The following is a 6,465-nucleotide window of genomic DNA, read 5'->3' on the forward strand; positions in this document are numbered from 1 at the left end:
ACCATCCTGATGATCTAGTCTGACCTCCTGCATGATGCATGCTGTAGAATATCACTACATGGTTCCTGTCATGAGACTCTTGGGTGAGCAATAAAATATCTTTTATAAAGCTATACAATGCTCATTTAGAAATTACAAGTGATGGAGATCCCTCAAGTCTGAATTTATTCCAGTGGTTAGTTATCCTTGTTAAAAAACTGCCTCTTATTTGTAGTCTGCATTTGTCTAACTTCAGAACGGGTTGTATTACACCTTTGTCTGCTAGACAAAAGATCCTCGCCTCTCAGAAACCTTTCCTCCTGTAACTAGTTACAGACTGTGAACAAGTCACCTCTTAACCTTCTTCTTTATTAAGCTAAACCCATTGATCTTCTTTAGTCTCTCATTATAATGCATACTTTTCCAACCCTTGAGCAATTCTTACAGTTCTCTTCTGACCCCTTTCCAATTTGTGGAGCCCATCGTTTTTAAAGTATGAACAGGAGAATTAAACTCAATATCCCAGTAATGGTCTTGCTAATGCCATATACAATGGCAATATGATTTCACCACATCTACTTTATATTCCCCATACAGATTTAAAGATTAAACCATGTCATTACACTATGAATCATGTTCAAATGCTTATCCACAGTGGATTCTGAATCATACAGCTGCCTCATGCTATAAGTGTATTTCTGCTTTGTGGCGCCACGATCTTGAAGATGTCTGTATTAAACAGGCGTGTTTGTTCAAATGAGCCTGATTGCTATGTGATCCATGAGCTGTGAAAACAGACATGTCCATATCCTTCGTGCCATTTCAGATCTTTGTGTCACCTGTCCTCTTTACCAATGATGATAATATATTTTCTTTCAGCTTATTGATAAAAATACCAAATAGCTTCAGGCTAAACACAGATCTCTGCAGGGCTCCTCCAGAAACACAACTGTTGGATGATGATTCCCCATGTACAGTTTTATTTACATCAGCTTCCTCAGGTAACCGATTTCTAATCACACATACTGTGTGATCGAGTACAAATAAAGCCCCATCTCTGTGCTTCTGTTAGCAATCCCACCATTTGCCTGCTTTGTTTTTATTTAATGCATAAGCTTTTAGGGGCAGGAACTGCCTCTCAACTACATGCCTGGAGATCACACAATGCAATGAAACCCCAATTTCAGTTGAGACCGATAACCACATTCATACTACGTATGGATTTACCTATGTAAATAAGCAAGCTAGTTACTTAAATCATTTGCAGGTTTTTTTTTTCTTTCTTCCCTTCTTGCATCGGCCAATTTGGATTTTTCCCATGACATTTTCTAAATTGCACATCCATTTGCCATATTTTTCATCTACCTTAGAGGTTAAACTGAGAACCTTTACTTTTCTGGGCAAGTGAGTTGTAAATGTATAGTACTACTTTGGTTCTGCATATATTCAGGCAACAAAAACTTCACATTTCCCTTTGGCAAAGAAACACATTCCTCAGAAATCCTGTCTCTTGTGTAGCATGTGCAGAGCTTCCAGTGACATCCACAGTTACTGCTCATGGGCAGTGAGACTAGACCTTGCACTTGAGTTGGTGGCGGCATAAGAAGTTTGAGCGGGGTAATTTCAATACGCAGGGATACAGACAGATCCGATGAGATATCCATGTTCAATGGGCACTGTGGCATTGGAGGAAAGCAGGGTGCGCTGCTGCCAGATTTTGTGCTGAGAACCTAAGCAAACTGACACTTTCTGCAAACTTTGGTCCCAGGGTGAGCTTTTTCAGTTCCTCTGGGGCGCCCCACTTTCTTGTGTGAAATTCCTCTGTACAGTACACCTCCTAGGAGGAAATCAGGATTTTTGGCAGTACATCACTGTGCAGTGCAGGTAACAAATATCATAAGTTTGAAGGGACTTCACCACTTACCTGGTCCAAGCCTCTGCATGAACGCAGGGATGCTATTTCTAAGGTACATTGTATCTTTTAGGAACTGTGGGCAGAAACCAGATTAGCATTTGCCTAACCTAGAGTTTAAGCAATAAATTGGTGCTAACAACACCCAATATACTGGTGTTAAAAATATCTCAGCTCATGCAAAAAGTCCCACAGAATGGTGTGAAATAGTTAAGACTGCTGAGATTCAGCACTTGCGGCCTACTATCCTTTTACATCACACTGACATTTCGGTACAGAATTGAAGCAAAGAAAGTGTTGCTGTCCACATTACCAGCACCACCCCTTTCCTACATTGCTTTAAACTGGTTTGGCACTGGGGGGACTGCAGCTTGCAGGTTCCTTCCAGTGACATCCAAGTGGGGGGTGGTACCTGTGATGTGAGCGGTGCCTCCTGGCAGTGTTCCTCAGGGAGTAGGTAAGAGAGTTACAGGCCAGGAGGTGTCCAGGATCCTCAGCCATGAGAAGTTCATCCATTGAATGCTGGAAGAGACCACTAGCATTGCGGAGAAAGGATGGTCAGAGGCAGCACTGATGAAGGAAGAAGACATGGGCCTCCAGGAAGATTGAAGCTGGAAGCTTGTGACTTCTGGCAACAAGAAGAAGTCTTCATTCCCACCTGCAGTGGTTTGCCTGCAGAATAGATATGGAGACCTAGCAACAGAGGAGAAGTAGCATGTTCTGCCAGGCCAGGCATCCCCAAAACTGGGGAGACTGAGATCACTGCCATCAAGAGGAACTGCTGGGTGGCGGTGGTTGGCAACTCTCTTGTGTGAAGAATGTAGGAATCCATCTATTGGCCTGACCTGCTGCTTGCCTGGAGCCCTTCACGCAGTTGAAGGCTGCTATTAAATCCCCTCTCAGTTTTCTCTTCTCCAGACTAAATAAGCCCAGTTCCCTCAGCGTCTCTTTCCATGACATCTTGGGTCGGGGCTCCAGGCAAGCAGCAGAGCTCCAGCCTCTCCTCACAAGTCCTGTGCCCCAGCCCCCTAACCATTTTTGTTGCTTTCTGCTGGGCTTTCTCCAATTTGTACACATCCTTTCTATAGCGGGGGGCCCAAAACTGGACACAGTACTCCAGATGTGGCCTCATCAGTGTCAAATAGTGGGGAACAATTGCTTCCCTTGATCTGCTGGCAATGCTCCTACTAATACAGCCCAGTATGCGGTTAGCCTTCCTCACAACAAGGGCACACTGCTGGCTCATATTCAGCTTATTGTCCATTGTAACCCCCAGATCCTTTTCTGCAGAGCTGCTGCCCAGCCAGTCACCCCCAGCCTGTCCGGTGCATGGGGTTGCTCCGTTGTAAGTGCAGGACTTTGCACTTGTCATTATTGAAGCTCATGAGATTTCTGTTGGCCCAATCCTCCAATTTGTCAAGGTCACTCTGAATCTTATCTCTACCCTACGGTGTACTACTCCTTACAATTTGGTATTATCTGCAAACTTGGGAAAGGTGCACTCCATCCCATCTTCCAGATCATTAATGAAGATATTTTACAAAACCAGCCCCAGGAATGACCCCTAGGGCACTCCATCTGATGCTGTTTGCCAACTAGACATTGATCACTTTATTACTACTCTTCCAGTCTCATGATACAGCCAGTTTTCTATCCACCTGACAGTCCATTCGTCCAACCCATACTTCCTTAGCTAATTTCCATAGCTATTGGTTGGCCAGCTTATTGGTTTGTAATCACTTTGCTTCAATTTAAAAAATGAAGCAATGAAGCAGGGGATGCTTTTATTATTAATGCTGGTCCCATTTCCAAATACTGCTGGAGTCCAGACATTATTTGCTGGACTTATTTTTAGTTTGAAAGGTTGGGCTAATAAACAGCAGCATAACTATTTCAAATTTGGTTTCATTTTCCCATACATTTCACAGTACATGAGTGGCCTGCATGATAGTCTACTTGTGCAGCATGATAAATGAGCTGGGATTATTAGGTTGTTACTTTGGGTTCAACAGCATCTTTTGTGCTTTTCAGTTTGTGGATGATACAATCCTAACCGACAAGGACTGTTCAGTAGCTACAGCACTGCCATGTGACTAATCAGTAAGACTGTTATATAAAGATATTCTGATGTGATCATTTAGGTCAACATTATTCTGGGACTTTGACAAGGGTTTCATCAGCAAAAAAATAGAAAAGAAAAGAACAGAAAAGAAAGGAAAAGGGAAAAAACAGGTGATGTGCATGAACATGAAGAATCCTCAATGACCCTAAAGGAACCTATTAATGTCAAGGCCTCTCAAGATCACTGGCTATGGTAGGCAGGAGTGGTTACAAGGGCATGGAGGCTGGGAGGCAACAGACGGCAAAGAACAGGACTGGCTGGGGGAGCAGGTTCAGCACCCCACTCTGGGAAGCATTGCTAGCTATGTAGTAACAATGACTCAGACCTTTACTGTTTGCCACAGCATACATCAATAATAAAGAAAGCAATTGGATAAAAAGGTAAAGATTCTGTTCTGCTTATACTGCATCATCTTCAGCAAAAGTTCCTTCACATGCTTGCCTGTGACTGCTGGAATCATTTCTCCTTGAACAGCAGGGCCTGCACTGCACCCTCCATGGCTGTGATGTGACTAGCCATGTGCCACTGTTACATAAAGAGACAAATCCTGTACCTCTCAGGCAAAACTCCTATTAAGTGCATGACTTGGCCTATGCAACGAAGCAGCTGAGAAAGGCCTATGGCTGCCACCCACTGAACTGCACAACAAAGAGATTATTCTTAGTATACTTTTACATAGTGCATAATAATAGCAAAGTAGCAGAGATCAAAGGCACTGCAGATAAAAGGTGGCCTGTTTATTAGCTTGACAATAAGTGATCAGAGGGACGCATATGTGGAAGGCTCCTTGTTTCCATCATTTATGGGCAGGTGAGTGTTTCCCAGGATGTCTCCAGTTCCTGGCAGTCTGTGATCCCTGGTCCTGGGAGAGATACTGAGATTTTCCTAGAAGCTGCCAAATTGATGCAAACTGCCAGCAGGAGGAATTTAACCATTATTTTTGTCTTGCCTATTAGTCGCTACTTCTGCAGCACCTGTGACATTCAGAACCAGAGTGGGAGTTTTAGTATTTCCTGGATGTGCTTTTATAAACTACAAAAGAAATGAAAATTGGCATTTCTGGATCTTCTGCGGGGAGATCATTCTTTGGCTGAATTACATCTGAACGCTGTCAGGAAGGAAACCCAATGTCAGAGCTTGTAAGCCTGTTTCTCTGCTGCTTTGATACTGGTTTAGCATGAAAAAAAAGATCTTCTGATGCCTTCACATTAAACATTTTGTTCAATATTTAAACATCAAGGCCTAAATTTTTAACGTGATGCACAGAGCTGCAGCTGCGTGACTCCCATTAAAATTAATGGGAGCCATGGAGTTAAATCCCAGCACACTGCACTGAATATTTACCCCTAAAGGCCGTCTTCCTTTGCGGAAGGGATCTGAGCATGCTGCACTTGGTAAGGCTCTAGCGTGCATTCTAATATTCTTTGCCAGATAATTGACTGTGCTGCTTGCAATTTGCATATTAAACTTTGCGTCTTGCCGTGCATATGAAAAAGACAATTGTGCCAACCTGCGGGCAATAGAAGGAGGTGGCAAGAATTAAAAGGAAGCCAGGTTTTTAGTTAATTAGTCCAACATGGCCAACATATTGTACTAATCCAACATAATGAACTGGAAAAAAATCTCTGATCCAATAATTTAGCCATTCCGTATTTCCAGGTGTTGAGATCTTAGCTACAGCTCACCTCTTGTGTGGATTTTATATTATGCTTGAGTCTTAAGCATGCCAGAGATGGGGACCTGAGGAGCAACCACAAGATGAATGACAACAGAATGGCCTCATTGCCATATTTTCCAGCTCAGAGTATGTGGGCAGGGTAGACCCAGGAGCATCTCTTCTGGGATGCTAAGTGGGTCACTCTCCCAGCTTCCTTATTAAGACCAGTCGGCACAGTGTCCCAGGTTTCCAGATGGTTTATTTTACATGGGGCAGCCTTGCCCCCACTGCAGCAAAAAACAACAAACCAAGCAAGTGTGCAAACGGGGAGCAACTAAAGAAACACACCTAAACTCATGGTCATTCTTCAGATCTTGGGAGAAATGAGACAGGCTCTCTGTGCAACCTCCTCTCCTCTCCATCTTGCTCTCTGCCCTCTCTCTGTAGTCCACTCTAGATGTACACCTTGCTGGGGTTGTTTGACCCCAGTACTCTTTCCTGCCATGGCAGGGGGTCGGACTAGATGATCTACTCAGGTCCCTTCCAACCCTAGAAACTATGAAACTATGAAACTCTCATTTACTAACCAATCAGCTGGCCCCCAGGCTTCCAGCCAGGCAGACTCTTAACTGCTGACTACCTGCAGCTAGGTCTCAAGCCTTGGCAGGCTGAACATGTCCTTACATACACACTGCTGCTAGAGCGCAGAAATACCTTCAGAGGATAGGATCTGTTCTCATTTTTTGCCTGTGCAGTCCAAGGGCTCTATCCTGACTCTGCCACAACTCCTAAGTA

Source organism: Gavialis gangeticus, unplaced genomic scaffold (assembly GCF_001723915.1).
Source record: "Gavialis gangeticus isolate Ggan-Ray unplaced genomic scaffold, GavGan_comp1, whole genome shotgun sequence".
In the NCBI taxonomy this organism is placed as follows: domain Eukaryota; kingdom Metazoa; phylum Chordata; order Crocodylia; family Gavialidae; genus Gavialis; species Gavialis gangeticus.